This window comes from Festucalex cinctus, chromosome 16 (assembly GCF_051991245.1).
Source record: "Festucalex cinctus isolate MCC-2025b chromosome 16, RoL_Fcin_1.0, whole genome shotgun sequence".
Lineage (NCBI taxonomy): Eukaryota > Metazoa > Chordata > Actinopteri > Syngnathiformes > Syngnathidae > Festucalex > Festucalex cinctus.
Genome location: NC_135426.1, coordinates 11,915,271 through 11,932,636, shown reverse-complemented (window position 1 = coordinate 11,932,636; position 17,366 = coordinate 11,915,271).

Here is a 17,366-nt window from a genome sequence, read left to right as displayed (position 1 = left end):
ACCGGTCCCCCTCTTGAGGCCCAATGAGGATGTGCTGAGTCAGAGTCAGCCGGTCACGCGCACGTGTGCAAACACACACTGCTGCACACGTCGTCTGTGGCTAATCACTTGTCACGCAGCGTTAGCTTCCAATACCGGCAAAGTGACGCAACGCTTCACTGCGGTTGTTTGAGGAAATAAATGTGCTTTTATGGGCTTTCTTTTTTTAATCTGACAGCGAACATTTCTCTGAAGGCAAAGCGAAAGCGAGGGTGGAGGGCAATTTTATGCCCTTTAACACAATTCTCGCTTGCGAGTTTTGCTCCAGTAATTTGGTGCATTACCGCGGGTCCATTCATTAAAATTGCAAAGGGTGTATGAACTCGGTAAAGGAAGACTCAGTTCTGTGGTGATAATTGCTTTTTAATGCCTATGAATGAACCTTGAGTGAGCTCAGCGGATGGCTTTTTGTGTTTTACTCTTTCACACATGAGCTAAGCTAAATGTACTAGAAATGAACATCAAGATAAATGCTGAATTTCCTGATTTTATTTCCGTGTCCTCTCAGACCAGAGGGAAGCGATTACCGTCTTGTCCCTATGTTCTGAGGGCATTACTGAGCCCAGTAGGCCTCTACTATCCCCGACAATGAAATGTCAAAGCTATTACCTTAAATCACTAAGGGATGGATGTGTCGATTGCTCGGTAAGCCTCTTTGTATTACAGCTATGTCGCCGTCTCTAGAATTTAATAAGATATTGACAAAAAGGCATTGAAAACTGGTGTTATTTGAAAATCAATATTCCCTAACGCTGTAATCCAAATACTTTTAAATGATGGCCAAATAAAGCATTTTCTTGGTATATATTCAGGGCAGCGTTTGTGGATTGAATTGTTGGGACCCGAGAAGGAAAAAGCAACTACGGTCACTGAAATCACTTGAAACTACTGAATATGAATCTGTGAAAATCAGAATTTTCTATTCTTCTCATTTGTAAATTGCAGTTTCTTGATTGTAAAACAGCCACAATAGATACTGGTATCACGAGTACCGATAAAACATGAAGGATAGGAGGACTGTTGTAGATGTCTCCCTCCTCCAACACGCCTGCATCAAATAATCAGAATCATTGTCAGGCTTCTACAGAGCTTGCTGATTAGCTGATTATTTGGTTCAGGTGTGTTGAAGGAGGTAAACATGGAAAATGTCATGACTGGGTCATGCCAGGGTTATGTTTGAGTCATGCAAGGGCATGATAGGGTTATGTTTGGGTCACGTAAGGGTTATGTTTACTGTCATGCAAGGGTTATGTTTGGGTCATGACCGTGAGGTCAAATGTCTGTTTTGAACTGATGTAACCAGCATCTAGTTTCAACTTGTCTTTAGCTATGTGATGTCAGAAGCTATGTGATGTCAGGAATCTTTTATCTCTTTATCTAGTTAACAGCCAGTCAGATAATTCCATGTCAGTCCTGTTACCCACGTCTGGCCACAACCAATCAGATCGATTTACTGTCTATATAAGCCTTTCTGAGAAGTGTGTGTTTTTGTAGATGGTTGAGTCTCACCCTGTTTTTTGGGGGGCAGTTCGGAACCAGGTGGGGCTTCGGTGCTTGGTTGTATCGTGAACCACTCTGGTTTTGCAACTCCAGGCTTTTGACAAGGACTTGTAAGATGTGGTGCCTCAAGTGAAGGTCAAAATTATTAAAATATAAAAGAATCGTTGACCATGTATAACAATTAATCCCAGTCGACTTGAAGGGGGGAAAAGAACACTGGCTGTGTTAAATTAAGTCTGAATTAGTTTGAAAATGTACAGATTACCTTGTTAATAGCTGCTGTAAATGTCGTCTTACAGGTGTCAGTGTAAATAGATTAGTCGTCCCTAATCAAAGATATCGTAAGCACGCTATGGGTGAGGCAGACCAGGCAAGAGCTCGCCTGATCGCATTAAAAGTGTAAATGGAAAACTAACAAGACATCGTGCTCTGCGGGATGCGAGTGCTTCCTAATTAGCGGCTGTGTCACAGTCGGCGACTTGAGGCGAGATTCCCGTTGTGTTTCTGCATCTGGAGTTAACGTGAGTCAGAGGGAAATGTGCTTTGCTTTGCTGTACTAGCCTCACGGTCATTTACCGGAATTTTGCACAGAAAATAAGTCTTTCTAATTTGTCTATTTCAAAACATATTGTAAGGGTTGTGTGTTTAGCTTCGACAACGTACCATCGGTGATTTCATTCCATCTGTTCTTTCTTGTAAGAGGGGAAGTGTATTTCCCCTACTGGTTACATCAGAGGTCCTCGAGAGCACCAATCCTGCAGGTTTTTGATATGCCCCTCCTACACCATACTTTATTCAAATGATCACCTTATCATCCAGCTCTGCAGAAGCTTAACCATGATCCTGATCATTTGAATCAGGTGTGTTGGAAGAGGGGAAACATGTAAAACAGTCCTCTACGGACCCTATCGGCAATGTTTAGATGTTTACCCTCTTACACTTCAGCTGGCTCAAATGATCAGCTCATCAGCAAACTCTGCCTGATCGTGATAATTTGAATCAGGTGCATTGGAGGAGGGACACATCCAAAGCATGTTGGATGGGAGCCCTCGAGGACTACAGTTGGTAAAACCTGGGTTACATGTATTAACTCATTTGCTCCCAATAACGTGTAAATACGTTTTTTTGTGTCCCAAAGACGTATTTATACGTTGTTGTTTTTTTGTGTTTTTTTTATGCTAGAGCATACAGAAAGCTTTGATGCAGCCTCTCAACTGCAAAGAACGGTTGCAGAAATCGTAGTTATTACACAAACGGCCAGCAGGTGGCAGCAAAGCACAGGAGATCAACCAGGGCCATCTAGAAAAAAAAGCTAAATTACTTAGAATTTTAAATAGATTTGTGAAAACTGATAAAACTTAGATCTCTTCTAATGCTAATTGCTGCAAACCGGAAACAACCTACTTTTTTTCTGATAAAAGAAGAGACACTAATCTTTCTTTTGATAGGTGCCCTGCTTTTATAGCAATTGAACACAATATTCTGTGGGCCTTGCAAAATCAGTCAAAATTCAGTAAAACAGCCGGGAGTGAACGGGATTGCTTCTGTGAAAATGGCTGGGAGTGAATGAGTTAACAGTGTTTTCAGTCGTATTTGTGGCCTTTGTGAATAGAGATCATTTTATCAATTGTTTCTTTTTTGTTTGTAAAACTTCAACTGAACGACTGTGGGTTGCCAGTGACTGCTGACTATTGTACCATGTATTCTTGACACAAATATGAACACCCTGCAAAAACTTCCACCTACACTACTTACTATTTACCGAACCTTCTTACTATCAATTTAGACTGACGACGTACTTCGTCTGTCAGCTGCCGGCGGTCCCTCTCAATACATTGTCTCCAAACAAAAACCTCCCTATGCATGACTCACATACATACAAGCACGAGCTGAACTATCTGCTGCCTGTCAGACAGCGACACAGTGTTAACGGAGGTGTCTTCTCAACCGTGACACAACAAGGCACTCAGGCAGCGACTAGTCGGGACTTTTATATGTTTACTTCCTGGAAAACAAGCAAGCTCCAGTATTGAGAGGTTGACTTGACAGGGACCAAACGTATGCCATGATTTGATTTATTCCACATGATTTCAGCCAGCTGTGTGTCGTCATATTCCTCCATTTACTGTGTTTGCGTGTGTGATTCCGTGCGCGTTGTCAGTAAGACCCCAGGGGGTCCATCAAGAGCTTGTTTGATTGCAGCCTTGAAGCGGGCTCCGACTGAGGAAAAGGCGCAAACAAGACAGAATGAAAAGGAATTAGAAGCATGTGAGGACAGCTCAATTGTAATTATATTTTAATTGGGCCGTCCTGTCAAGCTCAAAGTAGCAAAAAAACAAAAACAAAACAAAAACAAAACACTATTATTGTAAATGTGTTATTTTTAAGTCCTAAAAGTACACAGACATTTTTGTTGTCATTTTCTTTCTTTGGACGAACTTGTCAAATAGTTTTATCCGATTGCGACAAAATTTGAAACATACGTGACAGGCAGTGCTAAATTGACAATTTGAGTTTTAATCGTTTCCTATGGCAGTGTTTCTTACCCTAGGTTTGATTGAATCTCAAGGGTTTGATGAGTTGGTCTCAGGGCACACCCAACTAATTTGTATCCTATAATGAAACGTATGGTGTTCCACAGGGTTCATTTCTGGGGCCCCTGCTGTTTTCATTGGGTTCCATCTTAAGAAAACAGCGGTAGTTATTTTGAGCTGCATGGAGATGGGCAGGACAAGACAAGAACACAACGCTTTGACCTGTAATATGAAGCCTACTGTATGTGTATACGAGCTACAAATATTGCCTTGCCTTATGCAAGTTGCAACATTATTCATTTTGAAGAGACAATAAAAGCCTACCTCACGACACAAATAGAGTTTATGTTTCTAATATTGTGGCAAGTTTGCCGCAATCTCCCGCCGTTGGCTTGTCATGAACACGGCTGCACAATTGGGACATACGACGCCTGTTTGTCACCCCAGGTCAGGTTGACATCTTTTTTTATTGTTATTTATCTTCTAATCAGTGCAAGATAAATGAAATCCGAATTTCAACCCGGCGAGACAGACGTTTGCCTACGGGGTCCTCCACCCTTCATCTTTTCTTTATTTACTCATCAATGATGTTTACTTGTGGCCTGAAGATTGGAGGTGCGACATCAGGGACTGACTTTTATCACCCCCGGGTGGAGGTGGAGGTGGAAGGAGAAAGGGGTGGGGGTGGGTGATGCTGCTACTTGGTTCTTGCGGCTAGCCACGATGTGGAATAAAAGCTTTGTATTGATCGTCTCCGAGCGGAGTTGGACACAGCAGTGATGCGTTCTCTGCGGAGTGCATCAGCGGCAAAATGACTTAAAAAATCTTATGTTCCCATTCTTATTTATTCATTCCTACGCTGTGTGGCTATGCCCTTCCAGATGTTACATACACACACATACAGTGACCGAGCAACTCTCACAGTGCTAATTAAAACAGCTTGCACTCGCAGACATGGTCCTCACCACTGCTGGACTGTATTTAATTTGCGTGTTTTGGACACGTACACTGCCCATGTCAAAACATCCCGTGCTGCCTTAAAACACGGTGATTAATTCGTACACTGCCCATGTCAAAACAGCCCGTGCTGCCTTAAAACACGGTGATTAATTAACGTAGAACTACGCCTAAATGATCACATTTCCCTATCAATACCACCACAGGCCAAGTGTTTATCGTTCCCCTCTGCTGATTGCTGACAGTTTCCCCTGATTCAACATCGCTTCCCCACCCCACCACGTACAGTTGCCTCATCCAGAACTTGCATCTTATTTCCATGCATGACAATTGCCAGCAAGGCACTGCTGCCAGGAACCTCATTATCTGCTGATAATGAATGGAGGCAATACGATATCAATGGATTAACGTACAATTGGACATTTAACCATATACAGTGGAAGAACACAAGAAATAGCAGTTTGGAAGATAACATTAATGAATGCTCTTCAACTGCATAGCCTCCTCTAACTTAATGCTAATATACAGGAAACACCATAGGCACACGGGCTATTAAATATCTAGACAATACCTTAAAATTCTAAGAAGTTCTGGTCGCTCTTGGGGTCAACCATATACAGTGGCAGAACACAACAACAGTTTGGCAGATAACGCTAGTAAATGTTCAACTGCATAGCCTCCGCTAAGTTAATGCTAACATACAATAGGAAACAACAAAGGTACACGGGCTAACTTTAAAATTCCAAGTAGTAGTTCTGGGAGCTCCCAGGGGCATCAACAGGTCTTAAAAAATGTTTTCCACAGTCTGTAAAGCTTTCCGAAATCTCTGCAGAGAAAATTTAAACATAAGTAGTACCCTGAAGCTAACAGTTTTCTATTGATCCATTATCGGCTATCAAAAAGGACGATAACGGTGTTCGTCAAAATGCGCTGCATCAGCACAGATTATCGGCCCTGGCCGATAAACAGTCATTTGGGAAATGTAGTTTACTTTAGTACACATTACTTAGTAACCGTTTTTTATGTTGCACTTGACAAATACGCCATATATTAAAAAAAAAAAAAAAACTAAGCTAAAAGGAAGCATTTTCTAAAACAAAAAAAGCTAACTAACCTTCTCTAAAAACAAACTGAAATTAAACAACAAAAGTCACAAGGAAATAACTACCGGTAACCATGAAAGTATCCTACCCGTCAGCACGCATATATTGTACGTGGGCAGTGGAGCAGCCTCTGGGAGGCAAACACCTGACCCAGAAAGTAGTTGTAGCAAAGTTAAGCATTATCCTTGTCGCACCGAGCACACCGACATTCATTTCCATCACGCTTCGGAATAATGCTTGTACTCGCAAGCGTGGGGCTGAAATTGCTTTGGGGTCAACTGGACCGCAGGACGGCGTAAGGTGTTTCTGTGTAAGTGGAGTGCTGCTTTGGAGCCGAGAAGGCCCTGTGGTCAGTAACCATGCTACCCGCATATTAGCCAGGTGATTTATATGTGTGGACGTGCCGGGCGGTCTTTGTAATGGAAGCTTATGACAGCATGACCGAGTGGCTTCTCGCTCGACTCCATTTCCACATTTGAAACTTTTTTTTTTTTCTCAAACCATCTTCCTGTTGCCATGAGACCAGCCCTACATTCTCATTGTGAACCCATCAATATCGCTACTAATCTACATTCAACCCGCGAGTTGCTGCGTGGTCGGCCACCATAGCTAACTGTCAAAATAACACTGATTGAACCGCGCCAACTCAAAATAAGTCACACTAATTCATGCAAAGGACAGTCAGGGTACCTTGTTGGAGGTAATGAACTCTACCAGTTTCTCCAAACACTTCTTTATTGAAATATAACAGATGATTTAGGAAATGAACCAGCAGAGGCCGCAGAATTGAACCCTATGGAACACCATACGTTCCATTACACGTAAACTCATATTGCACATATTCGTCAGCCCACTTTTTTTTGGTAGCATGACACAATTACAATAATAAAGAAATCACACGGCGTACCTTCACAACAGTCACAAGTCATATCATCACGAATCATACGAGTCGAATGTGATTCTTGACCTCCGCCAAACCCTTTCAGACTGACTCACGAACCGCTGGGGGGTTCCGTTGAACCCAGGTTAATAACCACTGGTCGAACGGTTGTTCAAAAGAGAGATTGGATATAAGGCCAAAACACATATCCGGTACATGAAGCCGCGAGAGTCCATAACTTTTTATACAAGTCTTGCTATTGATGTTGTGATGATGAGTGCTGCATGCTTGTCTTACATTTTGCTTTTAAAAAGCACATCTCCACAGAGGTTGCCGGAGATGTCCAGGAGCCATCGGGGAGTACATTGCCTATTTGTTGCATCAGTGCTTTAGTGGATGCAAGCCCTCGAGGAAGCGTCAGACTCAGCACTCTTGGCAACGATTAGCGTTTTTTTTTTTTTTTTTTCCTTTTACAAAGTGATTCTGTCTGTCAGACATGTCGACGACAATACAGAACAATGACATGTTGGTGGGTGTAATAGTTTCTTCAGTCTTACTTGTTTTTCTGTTTTCTTGATACATTAGGCACATTTTTGCCAACTCTCCCTTTCTTATATCTGATGTATGATGAGACAGCTGTTGCCTAGACAACCACAATGTAAGCTCTGATGCCTAATTTTGTTTTGAAACGAATGTAAACGCATTTAATCCGTTCAAGCCTTCCCCCAAAACACAAAAAAAAATCTTATTTTCTGTGACGAAACCAGGAAGTGTCTGTCTGTCTGTCTGTCTGTCTGTCTGTCTCTCTCTCTCTCTCTCTCTCTCTCTCTCTCTCTCTCTCTCTCTGTCTCTCTCTCTCTCTCTCTATATATATTTCTCTTGCTCTCTCTCTCTCTCTCTCTCTCTATTTCTCTTGCTCTCTCTCTCTCTCTCTCTCTCTCTCTCTCTCTCTCTCTCTCTCTCTCTCTCTCTCTCTCTCTCTCGTTACCTCTCTTACCTTGCAAGATCTCCACATAACGTCACACCCAGCGACTCATTTAATTGGCTACGGGCAACTTCTTTGTCACTTGTCAACCTACGGGAGCAGCCGTGGTACAAAAATGGCAAAGATTCCGTTTGCTGCATTTCGTGTAAGAATTTAGATTATTTTACGGGACTTTTGAGGTCCCGTACGGGACATAACAATTTAGCCCAAAATGCGGGGCGTGCCGGCTAAAACAGGACATTTGGTAACCCTAGGTGTCAATAACCATATTAAATCCTTTTTTTTTGGAATTTTTTTCCCCCCACCAATTTTTCCATATCAAAATTCCACTGTATTTGTTCATGAATTCTCTCTTCAAGTGCATGTTTTAAGAGCCTCTATAAATTCCCGAGCCCTCACTATTGATTAAGATTGCGCGTGTATCCACACAAGTGATTAAGTACTGATGCTTGGCTGCAGGTGCGGGCATGTCGCCAGCTCTCGTCCACACTGCGGCCACACAAAATCTAATCCAGATGACTTCATCATTTTTCCCGAGTGACCTTTCTGGCATTCCTTTTCCCGCTCTGCACACTTCCTCCTGCACGACCTTCCCAACCAACACTGCTCAAATCCCATCCCGAAGCTTCCCCTCCCCCTTCCCAAGGGCGCTCCCGGTAGGAGCGATTCAAGGTTAAGTGGCGCGTGCAGAGCGAAACTCTGCTGAGTCGCGTCCGGACTGGCTGTGATCACATCTCATCCCCAAACCGGCGAACCCCCCCCCTTCCTTCAGCGGGCAATCAATAGTATCCAATATGGCTCTGCTGGCGACTGTCAGCCAAACTCAATTTTATTTTGCAAAATGTGTGCATTTATTAGATGAACACATATTGATGGTTGTATTGGCAGGCTGCTCGTCGGCATCACACACACGCATGCACACAAGCGGGATTTCATTGAATAGTAAAGGCTGTAATTCAACTATAGTTGCTGTTAAAAGGACATTAGCACTCTACCTGATCAAGGCCTTTTTGATTTTGTTTGGTTTTATTGGAACGAAGGCCTGCTGATTAAACAGACAATATTAGCACTTTCAAATTTGCTGAATTTTTTTTTTATTTGTTTTTTTTTATTTTTTAATACATTACAACAAAAGACAACATGTGACATTCAAACATTGCCCAAATATATATACTCAATATATATATTATATATATACTCAGTATATTATATATACTATAAACAAAAATCAGCAAAAATAATGGGCTGATTTTTGCCCTTTTTTTTTTCTCGCCTCCCCCTTAGGGACAAAATATTGTAAAACTCTTAAACGTTCTAACTTTGTTGTTCTAAACATTAAGGGTCCAAAACAAGTTTTTTTTTCTCCATTTTCTAATTTTTTTTGTAATCAGCTGATAGGGTTGCCAACTAAAATTTGAACAGGTTTAGGGTATTTGATGTCACTGACTCCGACAATTGATTTTTCTGAATTGGCTGTAGTTTTTGAGCAATTCCGTATTTTTGTTTTTAAAAATTAACTGATAACTAATTTTGACATTGGTGTCCTCATCATTCATCTTTTCAAACAGTATTCTTCATGAATGACGGCAGTCATTACACATCATGTTTTGTTTTGTTTTGTTTTTTGTTTTTTTCCTGGCCAGTGTTATTATCTGGTGGTGTTGTTACCCTTTCAGGATTGAGTATGTGATCACAAACAATGTAGTAGCACATAGTCAGATAACATAGCGATAATCACAGGCTTTAATTCTTTATCCTCTGCGAAGAAGGACATTATAACGAAGTCGGGCACTTCCAAGGTGTGCTCGTGTTTGCTTTCCACATGTCCTGAGGCCAATGTCCACTTTTTTGGAGCTATCTGAGGAGTTTAAAGTAAAGTAGCGTGAACAGGAAGTACTATAAAGGCACGTTGCGTATAAAACCAGATCACAAAAACAACAGTATTGACAAAATCCCTTTTTGAGCTTTTTATTGCTGTGCTTCCGTTTAACTGGGATTTTAAAATTTTCATTTGCAATCTATGATTCATCTTTTACGGCTAAGCAGACATTCATTTGCAACTTTTTTTGTGTGTGTGTGTGTGTGTGTTTTGATGTGATTGTGTGTCTGGCTCAAGAGTTTCAACTGTTATCCAACAGCCATCTGTCCGCGGTTGCGATCGATTTAATTGAGCCTCACGTTCCGACGCTTATCGTTGAAGCTCCGTGGTCAGTGGACACAAAGAATTGAGTTATGAATTTCATATGTAGGAGGAGGAGGTGAGATGAGTTACAGACCGGAGCTATCCTTCCTGTCCCGGCTCATTTTCATCTCCAAATTACCTTGCCGACGATAACTGTAAATCACAGCGTGGGAAGGAATGATTTTGCTATTTGCAAAGGGCAAAGAAGTCAAGGCGGTGAATAACAAGCTGGGGGATCAAAGTGAAGCTAAAGACTAATTAGAGAGCATCAATAGTGAGGTGGTGCTGCTGGGGGGCTCAGGTTGTAGACCACCTGTCCAGAGGTTAATAGATGGAAAGGAAGTGACAGTGCATACAGTTGACACTGACACCCATTGTGAGGGAATATGCAATGAGCTTGTTATTTATAATGGCTCCCGAACGGCGCCACCTTTCTGCAGAGGGTCGGTATGAGCGAGAGAGAGGGCGAGTGAGAGTCAGGCTTTTTTTACATGCTGATTTGTCGAGAGCTGTTGTCATAGAGACTCTTCCAAGAGGCACAGTTTGCCTCTTGTCACTCAAGGCGAAGAAATGTCTGACAGTGTTAACCTGCGTTTTTTTTTTTTTCTTTAATTAGTATTATTTCAAAGTTTTTGAAGTTTCCAATTCATTGTAATTTTTATATTATCTAAATTTGTGCTTTTTGCCAATTTCCATCAATCTTTTTTTTATGTAATTGTTTTATTTGAATGATGAGATTTATTTATATTTTTATCCACACACTATAAAGTACTTAGACTGCAAAATAATAGAATACTTGCTCTGTGACATAGCAATGCCACTCTTCATATTCTATAAATCTACTCTGTAATGAAAGTGTCGTTTATCATCACTGGCACATTCAGAGCTGTTGCGTCCGCCAGGTTAGCGCTGCACAGTTACCATGGTAACAGCAGCAGTAAAGCAGGGTCAGCAAAGGTTCTTCTTATAGAGTATTTTTTTTCCCCCCCAGAACGCTTCCTTTATATTCCTTATGCTTTGACAAGAAGTCACAATGTCATCATTGTGAAATGTTTGCATGTGTTACGTTGTTGTGACACGAGCTGCTTGTTAGTCTTTAAAGGCTCCAGTGAGTTTCGGCATGTATCATCACTGCCTAATGAGCTGTGAAACGAACCACTGGCCTTATTTCCCTACATGCAGATTCAAGCCGCTGTACATTTCATATTGTGGGTATCGGTATCGGTCACTGGGAATGGAGTAAAAGCTAAAACGACAGCTGATAAATACATCAGTGTGTGTTCATCACATGCTGAAGGCTAAAATGGCTTCCATTGCTCAACTTTGGTTGCTAGGTAGAAAATAAAAACGAGAGAATTGCGCTTTTGCTGTCGCTATGCCTTCTCCAAGATCCAACATTTTCAAGTGACTGTGTAAACACTGTCATAATATAAATCGCCACGGTAACAAAAAAAAATGGCCACTCTGGGGTGGGCGGGGCAAATTGGGGCTCATTTGCATGAAACTGGACCCCCCCCCCCAAAACAGTCCCAGTTGAGTGAGACTAAAGAATTGAATGTAAAGTAGGCTAACTGTTTATAAACAACAAACAGCACAATATAGTTGTTATGCAAATGAGTTTGTACCTTACAAACTGCTTTAAATAATCAAAAACACTTCATCTTCATCTCCCGTGCGTCACAACACACCCAGACAGGCAAGAAGCATCCTTGCGTGGAATCCAACCCGCGTTCCGATTGAGACGATCGCCGGCGTTTTTATCTCTCCGCCGGGGGCCGGGGTTTATTGTTGTGAAAGACGAGAATTTATCACCGAGATTACTGGCAGCCGAGACACCTTACGCGGAGACAAAGCCGTCGTGAAATTCTGTGTAGAGAAAAGTGGCGCGCCTGAGAGACAAGTTGCGTGATTCATGGCGAAGGCATTTAGATTCCGTTTCAGAAAACTTTATTTATTGTTCTTTGTTGACAACAAAAACTGGAAATTTGCCACTTATCTTCTTTTTTTTTCTTTTTTTTTTTTTTTTTTTACACAAACAGTCAATGTCAACTGTCGCTCCTTTGTCATTTGGTTACATATTATAGTTTATATTGCATGATATTTTTATTCAGGTGGAGCTACAGCTACCTAAACCTCAGGCCCCATATTATATCTTTTCAGACAGCCTCATAACCAATTCTATTTACCGTTAATCTGGAGATCCAATGAGGTCACAGAAGGCCTTGAAGTGCTACGATTTGACGTATTCTTTGTCATTATCATTTCATATCATTTTTACATAAGCCCTTCTCAAGCCCCCTTCACAGGCGCTGTGTTACTGTTATGTCTTCAAGCGCCAGGAAGAGTGAAGATCAGTATAAAATGTATTTAAAATTAATATGTCCATTTTTAAAAGGTCGCTCGTCGGCCTAGAATTGCCAGATTGAAGGAACAAAGACAAGGGAATCTAGTCTCAGATAATATAAATCTCTCACAGAGCTTCTCAGCCCAGGTTGCCATAGCGACGTGGCCTGCCAAAAAGTGAACCAGATTCCTGACCCTGAGTTTGAACCTTTCCTATTCCAGTAAGGTCACAAAAAAATGTTTTCATTAAACCCTACTTTGTGTTGCTTGTAAATAACATGATAAACAAAAATGATGATGCCGTACATTTGAACCCTGAGTAAATGTAAAATGAGCGGCGGGTATACAGTAGGGATGTAACGATAAGCGTGATATCGCAATATTAAAACTGCCACAATATAGTCGTCGTCATGTTCACAGAAAAAAAAATCAGGTTGATTTCCATTTGTGCAGTTCCAGCACCCTCTGGTGGCTAGTTTTTAGTGCAGTTTAATTTTCACAAGGCATGTTTTGGCCCTTATATGTTTAAAATCTACACTAATTGTCAGATGAAGGGGAACGTAATTGTTTTTTAGTATGAGCTCATTCTTTTTTTTTTTACATTATTGTGACCTTTTTTAAATATCACCAACCTGGCCACAATATCGTGATAATTATCGTATAGTGAGCTTCATATAGTGATAATATCGTATCGTGACGTTTGGATATCATTACATCCCTAGTATACAGTGACAATAATTTGGGTGGGGTTCACACCGGGGGTAATATTATGTTTGGCTTTACTTCATCCGTTTTTATCCATGTTTTTATTTTAGATTTATTTTTACTATATATAATATATATATATATATATATATATATATATATATATATATATATAGTTTAGTCACTGTCAAAATTCAAACATTAACTATGGAAATGAATTTAAATTCTATAAGTCTTTAAATTCTTAAAAAACAAAACATCAGTTAACTCAATTTTATTTACTTTTTTGTTACAGCCTAAATCCTACAGCTAAACTTGTAATTGGACAGACACGGACAAGAGGTAGTTTTACTTCCAGTTTTATGTGCTTGATGCTTGTTGGAGAAATCTCAAGTAATTTGTGCACTTTTCCACAGCCAAATTCAAGTAGCATATTTAGACTAATGCTATACTATAGTTGTACATCTTTGATTGTACATCCATGGGGCCTCACAAATCAACCCTCGTGAAGTGTGCTGCAGCGTTAGCATGTAGTTGTTTGCAGACCTACCCTTTTTCCTTGTTTCTCACGTGACCGCCCCGCATGCATGTGTGTGCGTGCACATCCTGCGCCGAGTGACCTTGTTTAATTCAGCGCATGCATTGCAGCGCTCGGGCTCGCACGCAGCCAGCGGCCTGCTACCCTGGCAAGCGTGCTCACCTTGAGGCCGAGGACATGTTTTTGCCTTGTTTATCAACAGATATCAAGTGCAGACGGTGAAAAGGCCGCTGTGGAAGCGCATCCGTGATTATATCACTCACGGTTTTACAGTCCATCTCATCACCATGAGTCTATCTAGAATCCTCAATAGTATGATGAAGTGCGGTTCATCTGCCTTGTTTTTCCATTTTACCTCCAAAAGATGTGCTAATTTGAAGTCCGGGCTAATTAAATCGCATGAGCAGCATGTTGTGATAATGAGATGGCGAAAGCATCTTGAGGAGCTTCCTTTATGGGAGCAGCCAATCCCACTGGCGAGTTAGCACACTGATGAGCCCGCTCGACCAATCAAGTGGCTCATTCCGAGCCTTGGCAACAACCTCCGCGGCAAAGCAGAAACAGCAGTGTGATGTGTGGAAAGAGAGGGAGGGTGTCTTTGTGTGTGTTTGGTTCGTCGCGTCTCGTATAAAATGTGTCTTGAATCTCTTGCATTCAGCTCTGTTGTGTGTATGTGTGTGAACTGACTGGCCCCACGCACACTATACACACAATGCCATGTCTTGTTCCAATCGCTGTCGTTTCTCTCCTTACAATCGAATCTATAGCCTTCAAAAACACGCGTGCACGTCAGTCCGTGTGATACACACACAGATACTCAGGTGTGTGCCCGCATAATTAGAATTGAGCGCAAGATTCATCGAAGTAAAGAACGGAAGGGAAATTGATTGTTATAACAGCTGATGTACAGATAAATGTCCCCCCTGGCCCATACAAATGTAATTCAATTCCAATTTTGATTGGACCAAATAGTGGAAAAGAATCCAAATGAACAACGGAGATGTTGAAATTTCTTTTGTGTTCAAACAGTCTGTGGCATGATTCGGTCAAAATATGACAAGCATCAACAAGTCATTGCCCCCGAAAAAAAAAAGACATAGAAACTACCAAAAGATAGATTAGTCTATCCTTTCTATAAGTTAAAAAAAAAAGTGTATTTGTATCTTGTTTCCGTTTTGCAGCAACAAGCATTAGAATATAACTAAGTTTAATCATTATGCTCGTTTGAACATGGCCCTGGTTGATCTCTTATACTCTGCTGCCACCTGCTGGCCTTTTTTGTTGTTGTCATAACTGCCCTTACTTTAAGCTACCTCTTCAGGTCGGAAGCTGCATCAAAGCCTTCTGTGTGCTCTATCATAGGAAAAAACATAAAAAACGTATAAATACGTTTTTGGTAGTGAAGGACAAAGTATTAAAAACCATATTTATACGTTTTTGGGTTTGAATTACTTAACTAGACTGCACCAATGTAATTTATTGTACTGTATATTTACATTAGTTTGCAACAATTATTATTTTAATAATTGATTAATCTTATTTTCTAAAAAAAAAAAAAAGTTTTATTTTTCATCTCTTTATTGAAAAAAACTGGATATTTCAAATAGACAGTGCAGAAAAAGACATGCATGTTTCAGTTTGAGGGTTTGGTCCGTAACGTCAGTCAGAAAATCGGCAAAAAATGTTTGTTTTCAAAGTAAATTTAGAGTTAAGTTTAGAGCTGTCAAAGTTGATTAATCGACAAGTAAACGATTATCAAATTAATCGACAACTATTTTAATAATTGAGTAATCATTTGGCGCCATTTTTTATTCAAAATTGTCCAAATCGTTTGATATCAGCAGTAATTGTTCACTGATTTCTGGAGTACATCATGAAATAAGACTTTTGTTTTTACTTTGACAAACAAGATAGTACAACATCAATACCCCCTTTAAAAAAAACAAAAACTGATTATAAAGTACGAAATCAACACTGGTTAATAAACAGTAATCAAGTCAAAAAAGCTTTTGTAATACACTTTAAAATGAATCAGATTAGTCGATTGAATGATGGATAGATTAATCGATTCTAAAAACATTTGATTGTGACAGCAGATATGAAATACAGATGACTTGACTAATGCAGTTGTTTGCAAATGTCTTATTTTGAAAAACACACAAACAAAATCAGTCTGCTTTCATGAAGGACGACAGAAATCTGAGAATATTTACTGTTGAGAGGCTGAAATAACAAGAATTTGCACAAGTTATGTCTCTTCTAAACGGATAATTAATCGATTCTCAAAAATAATTAGCTATTATTTTGCTAATCGATTACGTTGCACCTCATGCGTGTATGTGTAAAATAACATTTAAATAAATCTCTGCGACCTTTGTGAGGAGGAAGCGGTCAAGAAAATGGATGGATGAATATAAAATCAAATGTAGATAAATATAAAATATTTATATAAAATTTCCAAGCATGCATTTTTTCATCTAAAATAACAGTCTAAACTTAAAATGCTCGCAAAGGTCCTTGTGTGATTCTACTCGACCCTAAAAATGGACCTTTATGAATTATTGAAGCACGTATAAAAATGGTGCATTCTGCCTTTATTTGGCAGCGTGGGAATGCATGATAATACATTAGGATACATGTAGCTCTTTATAGGTAACATAAAATAAAAAAACATGTAAAATTCTTATATTGGCCTATGCCACCAATTGCCTATGGCTGAATTTTTGTATTTCGCAATTTTGAAGTATTGTCTTACTTTTCGATCCAATTATGTGAGTTTAGCATGGAACAGTGACAGCCCATCCAGATCTCGCTGGGCATAAATCTACACTTTGTACTTTGTGTTGATGTCTTGGCTGGGTGCTGGTGACATCATGCTGGTTTCCTGGCAACCGCGGGAGACTTGATGTACTCTGCAAGTCGTTTACGAGGGGCAAAACAACCCTGGCACGACCAATGCCAAAATGATGGCAACATTTGAATGTAGCCTCATTTCACCATTCAAAATGGCATGCGATCAGTTTAGCAGAAATGTCGAAATTTAACTGTTACATCCTTTCATATTTACTTCCAAATTCATGTTCGAATCACTTAAATCACACTCGTGAAATTTGTACTTAACTCATTCACTCCCAACCATTTTCACTTAAGTGGTTTCCTGGATTTTGACTGAATTTTCAAGGCCCGCGAAATATTATTGCTATAAAAATATGGAACATACCAAAACAGAGATTAGAGCCTCTTCTATTATCAGGGGGAAAAAAAGTATATTCCTATTCGTTTCCACTGTGCAGCAATTAGCAATAGAACAAAGCTAAGTTTCATCGTTGTTCACAATTCTGCTTAGAACTGTGGGAAAACTGTGGGAGTTTTAACATGGCCTCTTGGCTCTGGCATAAAAAACAACAAAAAATGTATAAATACGTCTTTGGGACACTTAAAACATTTAAAATATGTTTTTGGGAGCTAATGAGTTAATTACTTTCCACCACTGGTGGCAGGTGTGTTCCTCCAACAAGCCCCCAACCTTCACGACTCTGGCCTCATTCGGAGAACAGTTGTCGGCCCTGATGGGGGTCCGCCATCATCAGTGGCCCACAT